This window comes from Haemaphysalis longicornis, unplaced genomic scaffold, assembly GCF_048455015.1.
Source record: "Haemaphysalis longicornis isolate Haplotype H1 unplaced genomic scaffold, Haemaphysalis longicornis Haplotype H1 scaffold_6, whole genome shotgun sequence".
Taxonomy (NCBI): Eukaryota; Metazoa; Arthropoda; class Arachnida; order Ixodida; family Ixodidae; genus Haemaphysalis; species Haemaphysalis longicornis.
This window is the reverse complement of record NW_027526407.1, coordinates 42242113-42263061: the sequence shown is the minus strand read 5'-3', so window position 1 is coordinate 42263061 and position 20949 is coordinate 42242113. Positions and strand designations below refer to the sequence as shown.

Sequence of the window (20949 nt, the reverse complement as noted above, 5' to 3'; positions counted from 1 at the left end):
TCGCCAACGGAGGAACGACCACCGTAGCCGGAATGTGTACCGCCCGCGTCGCAATTTCCGGACACGACATCCCTGTCTTGTTCACCGTCTTGGACACATGTCCTTACGACATAATATTCGGACTGGACTTTCTTACAGAACACGCCGCCCTCATTGACTGCGCCGCCGGGGTTTTACGTCTTGAGCTTCCCACAACACCCCTTGATGACATCACGCCCACTTACCGGCTTTGCGGCGCCGAACATGCTCGATTAGCTCCCAAGGCCATGACCTACGTGCGTTTATCGTCGTGCCCGCCAGTTCCAGATGGTGACTACCTTGTCTCGCCCGTCGCCGATATACTCCTTGAACGCAACGTGACCCTTCCTTATACAGTCGTGACTGTCGCGAAGAACGAAATTGGCCTCCCATTTTTGAACTTCGGTTTCTCCACCCAAGTCCTTCCCCGTGGAATGTCGCTTGCTACACTGATCCCCTTGGCTGAATGCGAAGTTTCAGTGGTGACAACTGACGACTCTGAATCCTCTACGGATAGCCAACGGGACATTTCACGAACTACCGCTGATTTTATGGACATGATAGCGTCGGACCTTCCACCTCCGGAAGCCCATCAGCTCCGTTGTCTCCTAGCGTCCTATCGGGACATTTTCGACTTGGACAACCGTCCGTTGGGCCAGACTTCCCATGTGACACATCGCATAAACACTGGTGATGCGACCCCTATCCGCCGACGTCCATATCGTGTCTCCCACGCCGAACGTACCGTCATTCAGCAGGAAGTCGAGAAGATGTTGCGGAAAGATGTTATTGAGCAGTCTTCTAGTCCATGGGCGTCTCCAGTCGTGCTGGTCAAAAAGAAAGACGGCTCATGGCGATTCTGTGTTGATTACAGACATTTAAACAAAATAACCAAGAAGGACGTTTATCCACTTCCTCGAATTGACGACGCCCTCGACTGCTTGCATGGCGCGTCGTATTTCTCGTCCATTGACCTGAGATCAGGGTACTGGCAAATTGCAGTCGACGCCATGGACCGCGAAAAGACCGCTTTTGTAACACCAGACGGACTGTACCAATTTAAGGTCATGCCGTTCGGGCTCTGCAATGCGCCAGCCACATTCGAAAGGATGATGGACTCTCTTCTCCAGGGATTTAAATGGACGACATGCTTATGCTACCTGGATGACGTTATCGTCTTTTCTCCCACGTTTGAGACACACTTGCATCGCCTTTCCGACATCCTGGCAGTTTTTCGCAGAGCTGGACTTCAGCTAAATTCGTCAAAGTGCCACTTCGGTTGTCGCCAAATAAAGATCCTTGGGCACCTCGTCGACGCTACCGGAGTCCAACCTGATCCAGACAAAATACGAGCCGTAAAAGACTTCCCTGCTCCTCGATCGGTGAAAGAAGTTCGAAGCTTTGTGGGGCTCTGCTCCTACTTTCGGCGCTTCGTCAAGAACTTCGCTGAAATTGCCAGGCCCCTCACGGATCTGCTTCGGCACGATAACCCGTTTTCCTGGGGCCCTGAGCAAGCTTCCGCTTTTTCAACACTCGTCAATCATCTCACTAATCCACCTATTCTGGCGCACTTTGACCCTTCCGCTCCGACCGAAGTCCACACGGACGCGAGTGGACACGGCATAGGTGCTGTACTGGTTCAGAAACACGCCGGTCTCGAACGAGTGATAGCGTATGCCAGTCGCCTTTTGTCACCTTCCGAGAGGAACTACTCGATCACCGAGCGCGAATGCCTGGCTCTTGTATGGGCCGTGAACAAATTCCGCCCATATTTATACGGAAGGCCTTTTTCTGCGGTAACTGACCACCATGCCCTATGCTGGCTTGCTTCCTTGAAAGATCCCACTGGTCGTCTTGGTCGCTGGGCTTTACGCCTTCAGGACTTTGACTACTCCGTGGCCTACAAGTCTGGTAGGCTCCACAGCGACGCCGACTGCCTGTCGCGTCAACCGGTCGACCAACCTGATACAGCTGACAACGACCTTGATTCTTGTGTCCTTGCACTAACTGACTTTCTCAACATCGCCGACCACCAGCGTCGCGACCAATCATTACAGTCGATCATTGCACGTCTCACCACCATGCCGTCAGACCCTGCATTGAACGCGTTTTTGCTCCGCGACGGCGTGCTGTTCCGCCGGAACTTTCGCGCAGACGGCCCTGACGAGCTTCTCGTTGTTCCTGAACACCTCCGATCTGACGTCCTCCATCAGCTGCACGACGAGCCGACGGCTGGCCACCTTGGCGTCGCACGAACTTACGACCGTGTACGTAAGCGATTTTACTGGCCCGGACTCTACCGATCAGTCCGCCGCTACGTAACGGCATGTGACCTGTGCCAGCGTCGGAAAACCCCTTCTTTGGGCCCAGCCGGACTGCTCCAACCGATAGAGATTCCTTCCGAACCTTTCTTTCGGGTCGGTTTGGACCTGCTCGGCCCTTTTCCTCTCTCTCGTTCGGGAAATCGCTGGATCGCTGTTGCGACCGATTACGCGACCCGCTACGCTATTACGCGTGCTCTCCCCACCAGTTGTGCCACCGACGTTGCTGATTTCTTGCTTCACAACGTCATCCTACAACACGGTGCTCCCCGTCAGCTCCTTACCGACCGTGGCCGGTACTTCCTGTCTCGGGTTGTTGACGACCTCCTCCGCTCTTGCCACACGAAGCACAAGCTGACCACCGCCTACCATCCCCAGACTAATGGCTTGACGGAAAGGCTTAACAAGACCATCACCGACATGCTCGCGATGTACGTTTCCGCAGACCATCTGGATTGGGACGTCACTTTGCCGTATGTTACATTCGCATACAACTCATCCCGCCATGACACCGCCGGTTATTCACCGTTCTTTCTTCTCTACGGCCGTGAACCCTCTCTTCCCTTGGATACCCTACTTCCTGGTGCGACACCTCTGGCTACCGAATATGCCCGCGATGCTGTCGCTCACGCTGTTGTCGCCCGCCAGGTTGCCCGTGCCAAGCTCGCGGCTTCCCAGTCTTCCCAGAAACACCGCTATGATGAGCAACACCGCACCGCCCACTTTACGCCCGGCTCCTTGGTTCTTGTCAGCACCCCTTGCCGCCGCATTGGTCTCTCCGAGAAACTGCTGCCTCGCTTCAAAGGCCCCTATCGGATTAAGCGTATGGTCACACCTGTGACGTACGAAATTGTTCCCGCCGCTCCTTCCTCACCGTCACTGGACCCATCAGCTCAACTCGTCCACGTCGGCCGCCTCAAGGCGTATTACTCAGCGGCCCCACCTGTTCTCTGACAATCGATTTCAATAAGCACCGAGACGGCGCTTCTCCGCCGGAGGGGGGGTCATGTCACGGCCCTCTTGACATTTCACATGGCAATGCACTGGATCACCTGGTGGTCAATCCATCGTACATTTCATCTATGGGTACGTGCCGCATCAGTGGGTCGCGCAAGGCAAGCCGAAGCGAAGACGAAGAGGTCGCGCAGAGACAGACTGGCTCGAGCTACGCTGGTATCCTCGGCTTCGGACTATACGCCTCATTCTTTGAAAATAGATCGCTTTTAAGCACAGCGTGTAAATAGCCCGCATCTGCCTCGTAACATATATATATATATATATATATATATATATATATATATATATATATATATATATATATATATATATATATATATATATATATATATATATATATATATATATATATATAAGGTTAGTAGAGACAGAGACACACGAGGAAGGCGGCGTAGAAAATAGAAATAAGTTTACTGACGTTTCAGGAAGAGGAATTCCTTTCTTCACTCTTCTACGTCTTTCTCGTGTGTCCCTGTCTCTACTAACCTTATTTTTTCGCGCTTTGTGTGAGTTTTTATCTTTCCAGACTATATATATATATATATATATATATATATATATATATATATATATATATATATATATATAGACGGAAATAAGGGTTGGCAGTCAACTTGCTTCTTAAAGAAAAGCGGAGAATGCAGATGGTTATTGAAACGGGTGAAGAATTTTTGAAAGACAGAAAGAAAGTGTTGAAAAAAATGCCCCCCCCCCTCCCCACCCCCGGGTTGGATCTGAACCCACGAACTCTAGAATACTCAAAATACCTTCACATAACATACCTTACCTTCATAAAAATACAACATACCTTCACATAAACACCCGAGAAAGTGGAGGGTAAACAGCCCCGACGGTACACTCTTAGGCAAAAAGGACTAAAAGTTCGTCCTTTCGGGGACTAACGGCCTCTGCCACAATCATTAGTCCCTTTGGGGACTAACTGCGAGGGGACGAACGGTTAGTCCCCCAATCGGATGGTCCGTTCCGATACTCCCCAAGGATGAACTGCGTAGGGTGCAGAAAAAAGGAAAAAAACATCGGCACCGGCAGGGATCGAACCCCTGACGCTCGGAAATATACACAAGGAACCCGACGCGCTATCCGCTGGACCACGCCGCTTTTTTTTTTATTACCTGCTTTGACATTTGTACAGCACATCACACATCATGTCATGTAATGATCTGTCAACCCTACTTGGCTGACTACATGGCTTTAAAACTTTCTAAGACAGACTAAATCGTCAAGCACAGGCAACCACCCAGGGGGATCATCCTCAGCACGAAACACTTCCCGTATATACTGTACGCTTTCAATGAAATGTTCCCTGACAGGCCGGGCATTTATATCCGCATTCCTCACCGCCATTATCGTCCTCCATATACTATGAAGGCTGAGGAGCATGATCAAATCGTACGGCACACCGCCCTCATTTTTTTCAGGTAGGAACCGAATTCCACGCGGCGTTATGGGTAAGTCTTTAATTCTCTAACGTACGTTGGAGGACGTCCCAGTGGAACACTGGGTCCCAACAGTCGATAAAGACGTGGTTAATAGTTTCCGGCTTTTTGCACAGTCTGCAGTCGGTTGTCCACGGCACAAAAATACCTCTTTCTGCTAACCAAGTATCTACGGGAAGGGTTTCACTGTGTAGTTTAAAAAAAAAGGACTTGGGTGGTAGCTACGGTAGATAATATTCAAGTGTACAGCGTGTGGTTCTGTGCATAACGCAACAGATACATTGCAACTGGTGCCCGAATTTCTATCTGTGCAAGCGAACGTGACCGCGTTTTGCGCCTTGCGCTTAGCGCTTTGCTAGGTTTAGCGACTATTGCTCAGTTCGATTCGAAGTAGAGCCTCACAACCGTAGTTTTTCTCGTAAATAACAATAAACTCGTCGTCGCCTAGTTGAGATAGGTAGCTGGGCGATCGGACGACTTATTTGTTTCCGCACAAATTAGCGCAAGCTAAGTGCTTTCTCAGTGTTCGATACATATGTTAAGTGCTCTATGTAACGTATGTGAAAGGTGTCGTCTGTTTGAGTGTCAGAATAAGGAAACATGCCATATTTTCCTGCATCGGCGAAAGCGAATTCGGTGTTGCTTAGCCTGAATTCTTCAAATTCGCGTCGCTAGACGATTGCGACTGGGAAATGCAAGCGGGTTTTACAGCAGTTGCAGCATTGTCATAGCTTTGGTGCCCAAGACAATTATATGCACCGAGTGTAATGATAACTTCGAGACGCTTACCTGTAGCGAGCATTTTTGTTTTGCAGTTGTCATCAGCAACACGCGTTTTTTCTCGTCTGTTAAACATATACGTATTCATTACGCTCAGGAATCCACTTTTGCTATTGTCACTAATTTTTGCGTTACTGTTAAGGCACTTGAAAGCTTTCATTGGCCGTTATTACCTCGCACGAATTGTATGCAACACAGCGTATCAACATAACCTCGCCGGGAAGCGTATGACAATCGCGCTTCGCCGCTCCTTGCCATTACCCGCCGCTCTACTAACTAGGCGATTTTCTTATTACTAACATCAATATTTTCTCCGGTGGCACCATCTAAAGCACCCAGTGACTGCAATGGCTTGTGTTTTGGAAATATAAAACTGTTCGCAGACATATGCGCGAAAGGGCAACGACGACGCCATTAGGGGATTAACGACGCAGCAAAGAGACTAACTGCATGCGTTTCGTCTTCCCGTTACTCCTTATAGATCGGCGGGGACGAACAGTTAGTCCGAATTTATGCACACGGCACGTACTCTGCCGCAGATACTCCCCTTGAAGATGAACGGTCGCCCGCGAAGACTAACGGCTGTATTTTAGTCCCTATTTTAGTCCTTTTTGCCTAAGAGTGTAGCGTAGGGGTCATTGCACCAGACGCGTATTCTGGGGGTCGTGGGTTCGGATCCCACCCGGCGAGCATTTTCTCCCCAATACGACATGCGGCTTCATGCTTTATAGGATTGCCTGGCCAGTGGGGGGTTGAGGCCGCCACTGATGAGGGCCTCGCCTGTGTTCTTAAAGAGAACTGCTCTGCACAGGCCTCCGGGCATACTTGTATTATGCAGCTAGTTTCTACTGAAGGAGGACGAAGTAATGCGTAAAGAAACGCTGCCTGTGTGTGCTTGCTAGTGGAATGGTCAACTAACTCTTCACAGGAGTTCTATGCTATCTGCAATTTAAATGACGCCCAGGGAACCGACGGTTTTACGTGCGAGAAGCTGTACGACACTGGGCGAGCGTGTGACACGCTACACGTGGTGCTTGGCAACCAGTGAAACGCACGAGTTAATTAGGTCGTACGAGCCGAACGCGGTGGTTAAGAAAAAGTAAGCGGAGCAGCGTCGTCAAGGGCAGGAAGAGATAAAAGCGGGAGTGTACAACGAATAAAAATGTAGTCCGTAATACTGGGTGACCAGCTGCTCCAATCTTTACGACGCAGAGTGGCTCTACAACCACGCGGACATCGCTTAAGCGAAGTATGCCTGCTTGCGTGAGAGTAGCTGCCCACCATCGGACGAGCAGAGGCTGTTTGTTAGCAGCAAGTCAAGCCCACGCTCGTATTCTTGTTATTTCCCTTTTTTAGTTTTATCAGACACCTCAATCGCAATGACCAAACTGGGGATGGTTCCCACGAAGTTCGGTTGGAAGATCAGACTAGAATTTGTTTTGTTTAGAGGGCAACTTGAGCGGGCTACCTCCAAGGCACCCCCCTTGGTCTGAGGACCCCTCACTCCGACAGGGCGCCCTTACATCGGGCTTTCTGTTGACAATAAAGTTCGCTCAAACAATCAATAACAGCTGGATTTCGTTACAACGTACACTGATGCAGCGAATTATCGGCTATAGCGAACTAGAACCAAACTTTGGTTGGTGACAATTTTTTTTGTAACGAAACCGAAACCGCGAGCCACGCGCGATATATATGCTGTAATGAAGAAATATTTGGTTCGCACGAGGCTCGAAAGTTAACATAAAAAAGCAAGAGAAGAAAATTAAAATATAACACAATTATTTTGAAGACACTTAAAAAACTCCAGATGTCCAAAACTGCACAAGTAGAAAGGCCGTTTTGTGCATAAAAACTCTGGAAAACTTAATCCTCCCCAGAGCTGTGAAAAGACACCAGACAAGCCCACATCCGTCTTCAAATAAATAACAACGCAAGCCTGTTTTTTTCTCGAGAAACTTCGAAGTAAAAAAAAAAAAAAAAAACGTCATTAAACAGGAGGACCTCTGAAATACCGTATGTGTCTGAAATAAACGATGTGCAATGCACAGTGTATACACATGTACACATTCTTTGATGAATCGCGACATTCGTGCTGGCAGACGAGTGTAAATGTGCAACAGCATAACCGACATCGTAACGTGGTACTACTAGGCGTTCCTCAGGGAAGCGCACTAAGCCCGGTGTTGTTTAATGTTGTAAAGGCAAAGTTGCTGACCTTGCTTTCCTCCGCTGCTACACGTGGCACTCTACGCCGATGGCATTTGCGTTTAGTGCAGCAGCCTTTGTTCTTTGTGGATTCTAGACTACATTCTTGTAAAATAATTCCCTTCTGTAGTGTCCCTTAAACAATTAGAACAGCAGAAACACCTTTCCACCCGGAAGGACAGAGAGAGGGAGAGAGGGAGGGGAGAGAAAGGGAGAGAGGGGAGAGAGGAGGATACGAAGATAGATGGATAGATAGATATATATATATATATATATATATATATATATATATATATATATATATAGAGAGAGAGAGAGAGAGAGAGAGAGAGCTTTTAACGGGAACTGGTGACGTCAGCCCTGCCAGTTTTCAAAGAGAGAGAGGGCTTGCTGCACCATATGGGGGCTGACTACAGTGATGAGGGATGAATAATGGACATTAAGGGTACATCAGCGAAAGGGCGAAGAAAAAACGTTATAAACGGCATACAAAAAAATGGTGCTACCAAAGTTCGGTGAGAAATTAAATTTGAAAGGGAAATCGTTAAGGTAAACTCTGAATCAAAATACAAAGTAAACGGCGCAAAGGATGGGAAGAACACCAACCAAAGAAAAAGAAATAGATAAACACGACAGCGAGCCTAAGAGTGCCTATTTCGAGACACTTCATTCGTCGAAGTAAAATGAACAGCCAGACTTACTAAACGCCTCCAGTTAAGGTACATAAATGTTCCGTCTAGTAAGGCAACAGCTGCGTCGCGGAGTCAAACGTGCGGCGGGTGTAAAATGACATGTGTGCGGATCGCGCAAGAAATAACATTCAACTGAGTTCCAGCCACTCACCGCACAGGAGTCGGCCTTCGCGAACTGTAGGACTTGGGAGCCGGGCCGTCTTCAGAGGTCACCGTGATCCGTTACTGAAAGAAAAGCAGCTGTTGGCGTGACACGAATGGTACAACAGTTAAGTTCAAAGCTAAGGTATCAAGCGCGCAAAAAGAAATACTTAGTTTCTGATTCACCGGGAACCATGCACAGGGGATTTGGCGCCAGATGCGTTGACTAAATAGTTCAGATAGTGGCCATCGCTTCGTGAGAAAAATCTATGCACTACGAAATTCGGTGCACATAAATTCAGCTACTAAATAAAACTACAGTCGATCGTTCCGGCTGGTACGGATTAAGTGTGATTCCGCTCGCGTAACAAATTTGTGTTGACGAACTTAACTTCACTTGACACCCCCCTCCTTTCAGCCCCACTGCCCCAACCTCCATCTCCAAGCTGTCCAGTTTCACCAAGGCTTTGAATGGTCAATAACAACACTTTCGCCGACGCCTCAAACCGCGAATGCCCCGGCGTTTTGCGAAATTACTCTGTGATCTTGCTAGCTCAAAAAACTGCCTGAGCCTATGCAGGGCAGTGTTAAAAGATTCCTATGTCTCTACTAGCTTAACGTCTGTTGAGGTAGAAGGGTGGTTCGTACACTGCACACGTTTCGGCACACAACAAGAACACATTTCCCTGTTTACAAATTATGCCGTCCCTAAGCAGGTAACAAAAGGGAAGTTGGATCCGCACCGCCATGCCGAACAATCAACAAGAATACTTTCAATAAGAAATCACCGGCGCAATTCAGTTTCAGTGACATCGGATGCCGTAGCAAGGGTTACAAATGCAATAGTTTCTGGCAAGTAAGAATTCATCAGTTTTCACAAGAAGTCGCATCTTTTCGCTGGTGACGTTTGCCTGGATGCAAGCGAATGTCTGTCTGTATATGTACATCGTGACAACCCGCCACCATCATCGTGACCATCGCCGTTATCGTCATCCTTGCCAAGAACCGTATACACGTACAGATCTAGGCACCTATTTCTCGTCTCCCAATTTTCGTATCCCGTAAACCCCTCTCAAGAGCGCCCCGACCTCTGAATAAATGTCTTGCCTTAAGACGATAAACTGATGATAAACTATAAACTAAGACGATGATAGACGATATGATAAACGATAAACCAAGACGATAAACTGAGCCCTTGGCTCTGGGACCTCCTTCTGTATTGTCCCTCATGTTTACGTTATCAATGAACAAATAAATCTTTTTTTCTGATTCTGATTCTCAATAGAAATACACCCTCGTTTAAGCGGTTATTCGTTAAAAAGCGGGTAAGGTTTGATATCCCTGATTTGCACTTGGGACCATAACAAAACTTCGAATAAACGACAATTGGGATAAAACTATTTTGTTAAATACAACAAGTTTTCTCTACATACATCTGCATATTCATCCAAGATATGACCGAGTTACTACGACACGCACACCGACACGCACGCCTAAAGCCGATCCAACGTACGTTCATGACACCGCGCAATCAGAACGACCCTACGCGTCCTTGAGCGCCCTTACGTCTTTCAAACAGCTTCAAACACCACCACCGCCGTAGACCGCCTCGAACCGCCGATCAAACACCAGGGATGAGATCAGAGGTCTTCAAAACACGGCTCTTCCAGGGACAATCACCCACGTACCCGACAAGAAATGCCGCCCATGACCGACCAGCGATTGCATCCTTGTGGTGGAATGCTTACGCCGCTGGGGTCATTATATAAGCACTTCCGCCGCTATGCCCACTGGCCACGAAGGGGCAAGATATGCTCGCCCTCTGACTCTCTCCCACTAAACGGCGCTGTCCAGGCGTTGAAGACAGCACTTCGAAACGGCCGCTTAGGGCCCCGTTGGCCGGCGGACAATGGGCCATCATGGCCGGGCAGCGGCTGCCGAGTCACGCTCTGGTGATCACAGTGACCAGCTGGGAGGCACCGCTGTCCGTTCTCTCTTTTTCATACGAAGGTTAGATCGGCGTCCACTTGCTGCTACTGCTGCCAACCTCCCTCATCGCTTCCACCTCGTGAAAAGAACCGTTCCCCGCACCAGAAAGCGTGTTTTTGAAGACGATAGCATTTCTTGGGCGACCGAACGCGAAAGTTTTGGTCTGTCCGTCTGTCTCTTCGGCCTGTTTGAAGCCCATTCTACATAGCGCGAATTTCGCGTGCGAATTCGCAGCCGCTGGTGTGGCACAATATTCTATTTTTCTATTTTCACTGCTGCGGCAAATTGCCAAATGCCAGACGGCGCTCACAGGAGAAGTTTGACTGGTTCATACATTTGTCAATTTACCACAGCAATAAGGATAGGCGGTTTTGCCGCATGAGCGGGGCCGCAGCGAAATTCGCACGCGAAATTCGCACCATGTAGAAGGGGCTTGAGATGGTGCGAATTTCCCTGCGAATTCGCCGCTGCGGCGCCGCTCGTGCGTCAAAGAGATCTTGTTTCATTCCTGCGGAAAATAGCCAAACTGTGAATGCCGCCTGGCATTTGGCTATTTGCCGCAGCAACGGAAATAGATGATTTTGCGGTACGAGCGGCGCAGCATCGGCGAATTAGCAGGGCAGTTCGCACTATGCAGAACGTGGTTTACAATTTATATTTCCCAATGCACACGAAACCTTCAACTACAAACATAGGATACAGAACACATATGTACAATAGCTAGCTGTACCCGCCGCGGTGGCTCAGTGGCTAAGGCGTTGCGCTGCTGAGCACGAGGTCGCGGGTTCGATTCCCGGCCGCGGTGGCCGCTTTTCTGATGGAGGCGGAAAGCAAAAACGCGCGTGTGTACGAGATTTCGGCGCACGTTAAAGATTTCCAGGTGGTCAAAATTAATCCGGAGCCCTCCACTACGGCGCGCCTCGTCGCCTGCGTTGCGTCGGCGCGTTAAACCCTACAAAAAAAAAACAAAAAAAAACAATAGCTAGCGGTATATACAGACGCTGAGAAGTCTCGTACAATCGCGTTAACTATACGTACACTAGGCACAAAGCTAAATTAAGTCTATTCTATCCCATACGTAGTGGTGTGCAAAAACTAATTGGAATAAATATGAGAAACGTGATACTGCAGTGTTATATTCGTTTGAAAATTGGGGCTACTCGCCACCTCTGCACGCTGAACGGCAACAAAAGCGTATGATCACTGTCTAAGCTACTCATGCCCGTCACGGAACAACAGCACGACAAGCAGGCCAGAACTTGTCTGTCTGTCAGATAGACAAACAGACAGACCCGCAGGCCCTGGTTCAATTCCGATATTAAGTTAACTGTGTTTTTTATTTACCATTTCCAGAGGGAGACATTTTCCGTACTAGACAACAACAACAACAACAACAGCAACCACAACAACAACAGCAACGGCGGTTTGTTTTTGCACAATGCGGCAGTAAAGGAGACCATGAAAACAAAAGGCAAGATTATTTTTTAAAAGGACTGCGTCGTCCCAGTTCCCGCGGCGCTGATTCTATCGTGAACTTCAAAACTGTTCGAGATAGTAAAAAAAAACATAAAAAGCAGTGGCGACTCCCCAGCCACATTCTGGCAACGTCTTTATGACGTCACAAAATCTTGTTTGTGCGACTGGCGGCCATCGACCTGAGCTACACGCAAGAAACATGACAGCATGGCGATTGTAGTGGGCATCTAATTTTGTTTGATCGTAGCCCGTGAATGCGAGCGTAGTTAAAGGAGCCATGAAGACAAAATACAAGTTGGGTTTAATAGAAAGACTGCTTAGTCCCGACAACAATAATACCAATATCATCGCAATCTTCGAACAAATAACGGAGATATTAAAGAAAATGTGTGAAGCAGTCGCGACCCCCTAGCCAATTTCCCGCAACTTTTCTATGACGTCACGGAACCTTGTTTGTGCGATTGGCGGCCGCCTAACTGACCTGTCGCGACGACACATGACTGGACGTCTGTAATGGGGCCTCTAGTTCCATTTGACCGCATCACTTGAATGCTAACGTGCAGTTAACGCACTGAAAATTATGTTTTATTGTTGGTCCGTGTGACGTCATTCTTGCTCATAACACGTCACTGTGGCGCAAAATTTGAAAGTTTTTAAATACTTCTCGCTTTTTTTTTTCGTTAGAAAACATCTTTTGTGGCTCTAATCGAGCTGAGTGAGATACTGAATCCTAGTTCTTTCAAATTAAACGAAGTTGTATTTTCTCTTCATGGCTCCTTTAATGTTAACAGCCCGATAACTATAGATTTAAAACTGAGCCATATTACGCCACTCCTGCCCATAATACGTCTCTGCAGCGCGAAATTTGAATGCCTCCCAATATTTCTTGAATTTTCCCAATTAAAGAAGCGTCTTTCGTGTCCGCAGTGGAGCAGAGTGAGTTACCAAACGCTAGTTCTTTGAAACTGAACAAGTTTGTATTCTGCGTCATAGCCCCTCTAGGCCTTTCTCTTTAACACGTACCGTAAAGTTCTTGTATAAGCAGCATCCACATTTCCCACCCGCTGTCTAAACCAGTTTCCTCGCGCGTACAGCGAGAATCAACGTCGCCCGGTAGGGAAACAAACGAATCGGTAAAAAGCGATGCACGCCAATCGTTGCAATCCACTTCCCGTCGAACCAAGAGTAGTCAGCGAGTGCATCGCCCAAAACCCGTCAGCGTGGAGAGAAATAAATAAACAAAACAAGAACCGCCCGTGTAACAGATTCACACGGCCGCGACCCATGGGAAATTGATCCGGATCGTAGCGAAGAGCAATGTTTTTTCTCTCGTCGACTCCCAGAGGAAACAGAAGCGGGCGCGGAAAAAGGAATCGGCGAGGAGGCGGCAGCGCCGCTAACGGCGGCAACAGCCGACGTCCTTGGCCGCCGTCGACTTCGGCAGTCGTCGAAAAACTAACGACTCCTCACGAGTCGTTCGAGGTCAAGGCCTGTCGCCTCGCCGGCCACGTTCTCTCTCACGTGACGTTTCCATTCACGAATATCGGGACCCGTCTCGTTTCTCGTCTGGGGGTAGAAACACGGGCGTGCCTTTTAGGTGCGAAGCACCTTAGGACCTCGCTTTTTCCGTGCCTTGGAGTCCGTGTACACAGTGTTATAAAGCGAATATGTGTATGCCAGCCCACCTAAAAGGTTGCAGGATTGGATTGAATTGGGTTTAAATTGGATTGCGTTGAATTGGATTGAATTGCAATGAACTGGATTGGATTAAATTGAACTGTATCGGGTTGGATTGGATTGTAATTGTGTATACTGTACACATGCGTTGTCACTCATTTACATGCGCGAGTGGGCAATGCCACGGGTGATTTACGGTAAGAACGATCCCCAGTGCTTCGCCCACTCGTCATGATTCACTTCGTGGCGATGAGTGAATTGTAACAAAGCGGCTCGTTGTAACCCCGTTATAACGAATCGCTTTAGTGGGACCCTCACTTTATTCGAAGCTTTTCACAGCCACGACTGTAATGCAGGGAGTGCAAATACTTCTTGGTTTTAACGAACTGCAACAGAATACCGTAGATCGTAAAAACTGCAACAAAATACCGTAAATCGTAAGAACTGCAACAAAATACCGTAAATGGTCATTAGAGAGTTATAGAAGATCGGGGAACCGGTTCCCATACGGTACCCGGTACACCTACGCATGCGCACAAGTTCTTCCTCCTTTGCACACGCGCTGTAGCGCCGGTCTCCTACCGGTACCGCACAGGGACCGGTTCTCCGCTCTGCTGTAACTCTCTATTAGATAGTAGAGAGTGTTAGCACTCCGTATGTTCCGCGTTGTACGTAGTTACCGTGTTGACCGGGACCCGTCTGGGCACTTGGGCATTCGTCGCGGTAGGGGGGACTAGTTCCGCGGGCCGGCCCTCGCCTTGCCCGTGCATTCGTCACTGTGGGGTGCGCTTCCTCGCCTTTCCTCCTCGCCCTTCCACGCGCGCAGGCGCAGTAGGGTCTCGGTCAACACGGTAACTACGTAAATGACGGAACAGACGGACTGCTAAAACTCTATTTTTCGTTTACAGTGAGTACCGTCCGGGAGTACCGTGTGTACCGGGACACGACGGGGAATGTGCGCATTCGTTCCGGTTTCGCTGACAGGCGGCCGGCCCTTGCCGTGCCCGCGCATTCGTTCTGCTGAGAGTTAGCCCGCCTCGCCGTGCCCGCGCACGCATGCGCAGTCGGGTCCCGGTGCACACGGTATGCACGGAACATACGGTACACCCGGTAAGCTAGAACTTTCTATTATCAGCAACTCCCAGGATTAAAATTTCCAGTTTATTCGAAGCTTACCGCGGTTCTAACTTCAGGTGTAGAGAGAGAGAGAGAGAGAGAGAGAGAGAGAGAGAGAGAGAGAGAGAGAGAGAGAGAAAGACAGACAGAGAGAGAGACAGAGAGAGAGAGAGAAAGACAGAGACACAGAGAGAGAGAGAGTGAGAGAGAGACAGAGAGAGATATATATCAAATGGTCCCTGCTTTTAACGAATTACCGCTTTTAACGAATCGACTTCCCTGTCCCAGGGGTTTTTCACGGCGAGGGCTTACCATAGCTCAGTCTAGCAGGTTCAAAACGTAGGAACGAAGTGGGGTGGGCTGCATTCCCCAAGAACTCTAACATAATAAGCAATAATCTTCGTCGCTAAAACTAAAGACATTACGCAGCCAATGCGAAGCCCCGTGATGATTTCTGTGACACCTCAAAATAAAATTCGAATGAAATGCCTCGAAAGAAAATTAAGGTCAGCGAGCACAGGACAGAAGTACTGTAGGAGTAACGCGTAGCGATATGAAGGCAGCGTGTTGAATTAGCGGGAGAACTCGAGTGCCAGACATGGTAGCTCAAATTAAAAGAAAAAAAAAGTGGAATTAAAGACAATGTGGATAACTGACAAACCGGGGGCCACCAGGAATCGGAGTGGCTACAGAGACGGAACATAAGAAAACTTGGTCACCAAGTGGTAGCTCGTAGACACGCCTTTGTCCGTCCCGCAGTGGACATAAAAAAATTAAACCCGGTCCAACCAATGTGAAAGCTGCCGGAAGTGCAGAGCAGTGATTCGCCATAATGGGCTGCAGCGCCGTTATCCGCTCGCTGCTGCTCCCCAGTGCATTTCAAATGTCCCGCCTTCGCAGTGCTCGCGCGCCCCCTTTCTGAAACTGCGCCAGCGGGAGTTCTGTTCTTTTCGCGCTTGCTTTAATTCCGTATCCTGGAGCTGTTTTGCGACATTTCGAACGCGCCATTTTTTTCTTTCTTGCGCGGCCGCTTTTTTCGCTTACTATCGTAAAAACCAACCCAAGGAGCCTTCCTAACTAAATGAACGCGGGCGCTGCCAGTTATATACACAAATTTTGCATGAAATGTGCCTTCAGTTTTCTTTGCGCTAAACAACTGGGATATGTATGACAAGCTCCACCGGTTCACGAGGTTCGAACGGTTATGACTATTTAAACCGCGTGGTCTTCGGAGCCTCATCGTGACCCCCTGACGACGGTATACATTAGGCTCTACTTGGGTCCGTTATTAAATCGCTGCGCCACCTGATTCCGGCAGCTGCATCGACCGTTAGCGACGACGACAAAACGAGCTCATAAAGTGCTTTGCACATAATACGGTAATGGTGAGAATAATTATCAACATCATGCAATGGTAGTGTGCAATATATTAAACGTTTAAAACTAGGCTGCTTAGCTGTTTCTTACAGAGCATCTCCGGGGTATTTAAAGGAGCCATGAAGAGAAAATACAACTTCGTTTAATTTGAAATAACTAGGATTCAGTATCTCACTCAGCTCCATTAGAGCCGCAAAAGACGTTTTTTTTAATGAAAGAAAAGCAAGAAGTATTTAAAAACTTTCAAATTTTGCGCCACAGTGACGTGTTATGAGCAAGAATGACGTCATACGGGCCAACAATAAAACATAATTTTCAGTGCGTTAACTGCACGTTAGCATTCAAGTCATGCGGTCAAATGGAACTAGAGGCCCCATTACAGACGTCCAGTCATGTGTCGTCGCGACAGGTCAGTTAGGCGGCCGCCAATCGCACAAACAAGGTTCCGTGACGTCATAGAAAAGTTGCGGGAAATTAGCTGGGGGGTCGCGACTGCCTCACACGTTTTCTTTAATATCTCCGTTATTTGTTCGAAGATTGCGATGATATTGATATCATTGTTACCGGGACTACGCAGTCTTTCTAATAAACTCCACCTAATTGTGTCTTCATGGCTCCTTTAAAAGTAACCTGAAGTTCACAGGTCTGGACTCTGACTTTTCACGGCGCTTCACCCCGTCCCAAAATATCCAAAAAACGATGTGTCCACCCACATGCAACGGGAGTCGGGAAACTAGACGACCGACCAAGACAGGTGGACCTCATTGCGAATTCACGACGCTCTCATTAAAGCATCTTTCTTCACAGTGGTCCGCTACCCTTAGCAGGCTAATCGTGTTACTGCCTCCCTTCACCCGCTAAAAGCCCACTGAACCACCTGCGAACAGGTGCCAACCCAGCAACTGCTCCCGAAGCCACACCACGTCCCAACTTCTTTCGCACGGTTGGCTTGGCTTGGCTTGGCTCCGTGCAGTGTTTAGGCGCGAAGACAGACGCCAGAAGCTGACCGAGTCGCTGCCCTTGGTCGCTGCCCGTTGCGGTCTGTAAACGCACGTGTCCGCCACGCGCCCCGTGTGAAGCTCCGTCGCAGCAGGTGCGTATCGGGGACTCCCTCCAAGATAAAAATGCCTGGACGATGCGTTCCTTCACATTCTCTTGATTCAGCGCGATCTTGGCTCCGCGCACTTCAGCCAAGATGACGTTTTGGCGTTTTCCTTCGTTTTGATAAAATCCGAGCGACTAAGTCAAATTGTCAGTTTTTTGGGCGATGACAGCAAACCAAGCATCTGTATATCAGGCGTGTGTTTCTAGACAGAACCAGAAAGGGAGGAGAGAAGGTTTCGGTGTTGTGGCTTTTCGGCTAATAAGGCATTTAGAAGATATAGCAATCTCCGTATTTCGTATTTCCCGCGTAAGCCACAACCAGATATATATATATATATATATATATATATATATATATATATATATATATATACATACATACATATATAGGGAGTAGTAGAACTTTGAAGAAGGTAGAGAACACAAGAGAAGAAAAACTTCGAACAAGGTAAAAGCACGATTGTGGCCTACGTTTCAGCAAAGAGAACTTGCCCTGAGGAAAGCAAGTTCTCTTTGCTGAAACGTAGACCACAATAGTGCGTTTACCTTGTTCGAAGTTTTTCTTCTCTTGTATATATATATATATATATATATATATATATATATATATATATATATATTGTGTTTTCTTCCCGCTATAACACTCGTGGGGAAGGCCTCTTTTAATTATCCCGTACACAAACGATACTGGCCACCTACCTTACGGAAAGGAATTCGTACACACAGTAAACCCTGTTACGGTAAAACTTCACTTTAACACTAAAGCTTCGCTTTAAAATAAACCGACTCATTTTTTTTCGCCTCTCTCGAGTAAAACGAGGCATGAAGTTACCACCGCTGCATCGACTTTTCTTTAGCCCGATTGGAATAACGTATCGCAGTACCCAATTTTAAGGCGAGAGCTTTAGACGTGCAATCAAACGAGAAAAGAGTCGTCATCGTCGGAGTCAATACGAATCGATCAAAAATGGCCGCCGCTGTGAAGATAAAATGAATGAATGAAAATACGTTTCGCTTTGTGCGGGATTAGAACCCAGGTCTTCCAAGAGGGAGACAGGTACGTTAGAGGGGGAACAAGAATTGACCGGGTGCGGGACGCGTGACAGGTGAACGTGACCGCACGTGAGTAGAATAGCTGCACACGGGCAAGAGGCCTGACTCTGACTGGGGAACCTGTTACGTGAATTGCGGTCAGTCTGTTCGTCGCAATAATTCCCGCCAAAAGACAAAAGAACAATGAAAGCGAGCAAAGAGACGCAAACACTATGTAGCAGTAATGAAGCTGATAATCGACAGACTTCCGCCTTCAAAACCCATTAGCTGGCTTAATTTGCCGAGGTATTCTTTTAGGTCAGTTATTGTTACGTGACTCGTGTCCAGGAGAGTTATATCCAACACAACACATCCCCACGACATGCCATTAAAGACAGGTTACTCGTCTTCAAATAATTCTTCCCTGCTCTTCGTGTTTCGATTCCGAATAACTCGGGCGTGGTGAGTGGCGAATTTTTGTTGCCAGCGCCTCGAAACCGTGTATTACACGCAATTTTTGAGCTTCCCCCAAGTGTAAACACAATGTGCCAGTGTCCGTAGAGTAACGACAACCATTCCGAAAGCAAGAACAAAGTTGAGCGCTCCTCGGTGGCGCGGTTGAGTGTGACGCAACGGGCGCATTATGCGCGGGATTCTTCGGGCCGCGACCGCCAATGGCTGGCGCAGCAGCGGTCATCGGCTGGCATAATGGCTTAGCCGGAAAACAGGGGCGCGTTCGCGATGGCCTCTAATGGGCAGAGCCGGAGCTGCCGATGCCCTCCCAAAACAGAATGACGCGTAATCGCATAGGTGAGCTCAGTGTTACGCGGTCTTTCGGCGGCATGCCTGTGTCAAGTGTAGGGCTTGAACATACAGTGAACGCCACGTCGCTTCCGAAAAAAGGAATGCCAAGAATGACGTGAGGCGTCGAACAGCTATTTTGACTAGTTCCACACTGGGGATTCGCGGGGGTATTCCTCTCGTCCATTTTACGTCACCGCTCCCTGCCTGCCTTGACAGATCGGTTGATTTCGAAGTGTTCGTTCGAAAGGGACTACGAAGCCAAAAATCAAAGCCCCTTTCCTAAGAGAAAGATGGTTAAAACGCGTAGCTTTCTCCCGTGAAACCTGAGTGAAAGTCAAAGGCCAAAATCCGAACTGCTTCGACCGTGTAGGAATGGCACAATAGGATAGACGTCGGATTCATAACACAAGAGACCCAGGTTCGATTCCGGCTTCCGGAAGCGCTTTTGAAACAATTAGGCAATACAGTAAGGGCGACGGGTGAAAGGGTGGCGTTTCACCAGACCCTTTCTCTCATTCGCCTTATGACGTCACAGGAACTGGTTAATGGGTTTGGCGGCCACCGCCACGATGAACCGTCAACAAAAAACGTGATTGTGGGATTGTTGTGGTTTGTCTGGTTCTGTTTGACAGCGCTATTTCAAGCCTAGCGCGGAGTCAACACACCGATTACTCTAGTTTGACTATTTCTCCAATCATGTAATTGCTGGCGCTGCATAGCAAAAAAATATACCAGTTTCTTAGCATTAGTGAGTGTTTTTGGTGACAACAGTATCGGCCAGAATTGAGTTGCCCGAAAAAGGTTTGATCTTACATATAAAAGATGTATGTTATATTCATGACCTTTTTGTATTGATGATCGGCGTTAAATGAAACGCGAACACAAAAATATGAACCTGTACGCACAAATAGAGCGATTTCTTTCCATGCAAGCCAAAATGACGCGTGGCTTAGTTACAAAAACAAAGTTGGGAAAAGTGGATTTCCAATCATACCAACAGCTCTACGAACAGTAGTTTTCAATTTTGCACGTTCCGGTTCATATTTTCGTGTTCGCGTTTCATTTGACGCAGATAGTACATTTTGAGTGTTTAAAGAGTCGCAATAATAATATCGGCGCCTTTTAAGATTGACAGAGGAAAAAAAGCCCACATTTATTCTAAACCAGATGAACTAATGCGTGAACAACAGATTACGCTTGCACTTCTAAACGGTGATGCGCCCAGGCTCCGAGTCGAGAATCGAATCCACGGTTAAAGCCAGTGTTTCTAAATGACTAAAGAATAAAATTACACATTCCAGTTGAATGCCAGAAATGATATAATCTGTGTTACTGAAAGAGCGACTACGTCTGCTGGTGGTCTTTCCTTTTTCAATGAAACGTGAGCTATTTCTTTCACTCAAAAGAAGAATATACATCCAAATTTGAACCAACGCATGCTGCCGGTGATTACATATGAAGCGGAAACTTAGCGCCTTGCTAAACAACTAGAAAGCAAACTTAGGTTGGTTTAACGGGCCATGGAACGAAGGATGATAGGAGTAACACTTCGCGGCAGGAAACGAGCTTCCTGGATCAGGGAACAAACTTGAGTAGATGATATCTTAGTTGAAGTAAAGAAAAAAGAATGGACATGGGCTGGCCACGTAGTGAGACGAACCGATCTCCGGTGCACAGTTAGGGTGACAGGGTGGATACCGAGAGATATAGGTGTAGAAAAAGAGGAAGGCAGAGGAAGGA

The 20949-nt window shown here is 47.9% G+C and overlaps 1 protein-coding gene across 4 annotated transcripts in view; it reads right to left on the bottom strand.

Annotated features, from left to right (window-relative positions):
• Positions 1 to 20949, bottom strand: part of LOC144142524 (G1/S-specific cyclin-D3-like) — a 429137-nt gene that overhangs the window by 145317 nt on the left and 262871 nt on the right. For all 4 annotated transcript variants that reach the window (XM_077674105.1, XM_077674104.1, XM_077674103.1 and 1 more), the window contains one exon: positions 8645 to 8718. The gene's annotated coding sequence lies outside the window, so the exon portion shown is untranslated. The remainder of the gene's footprint in view (positions 1 to 8644; positions 8719 to 20949) is intronic.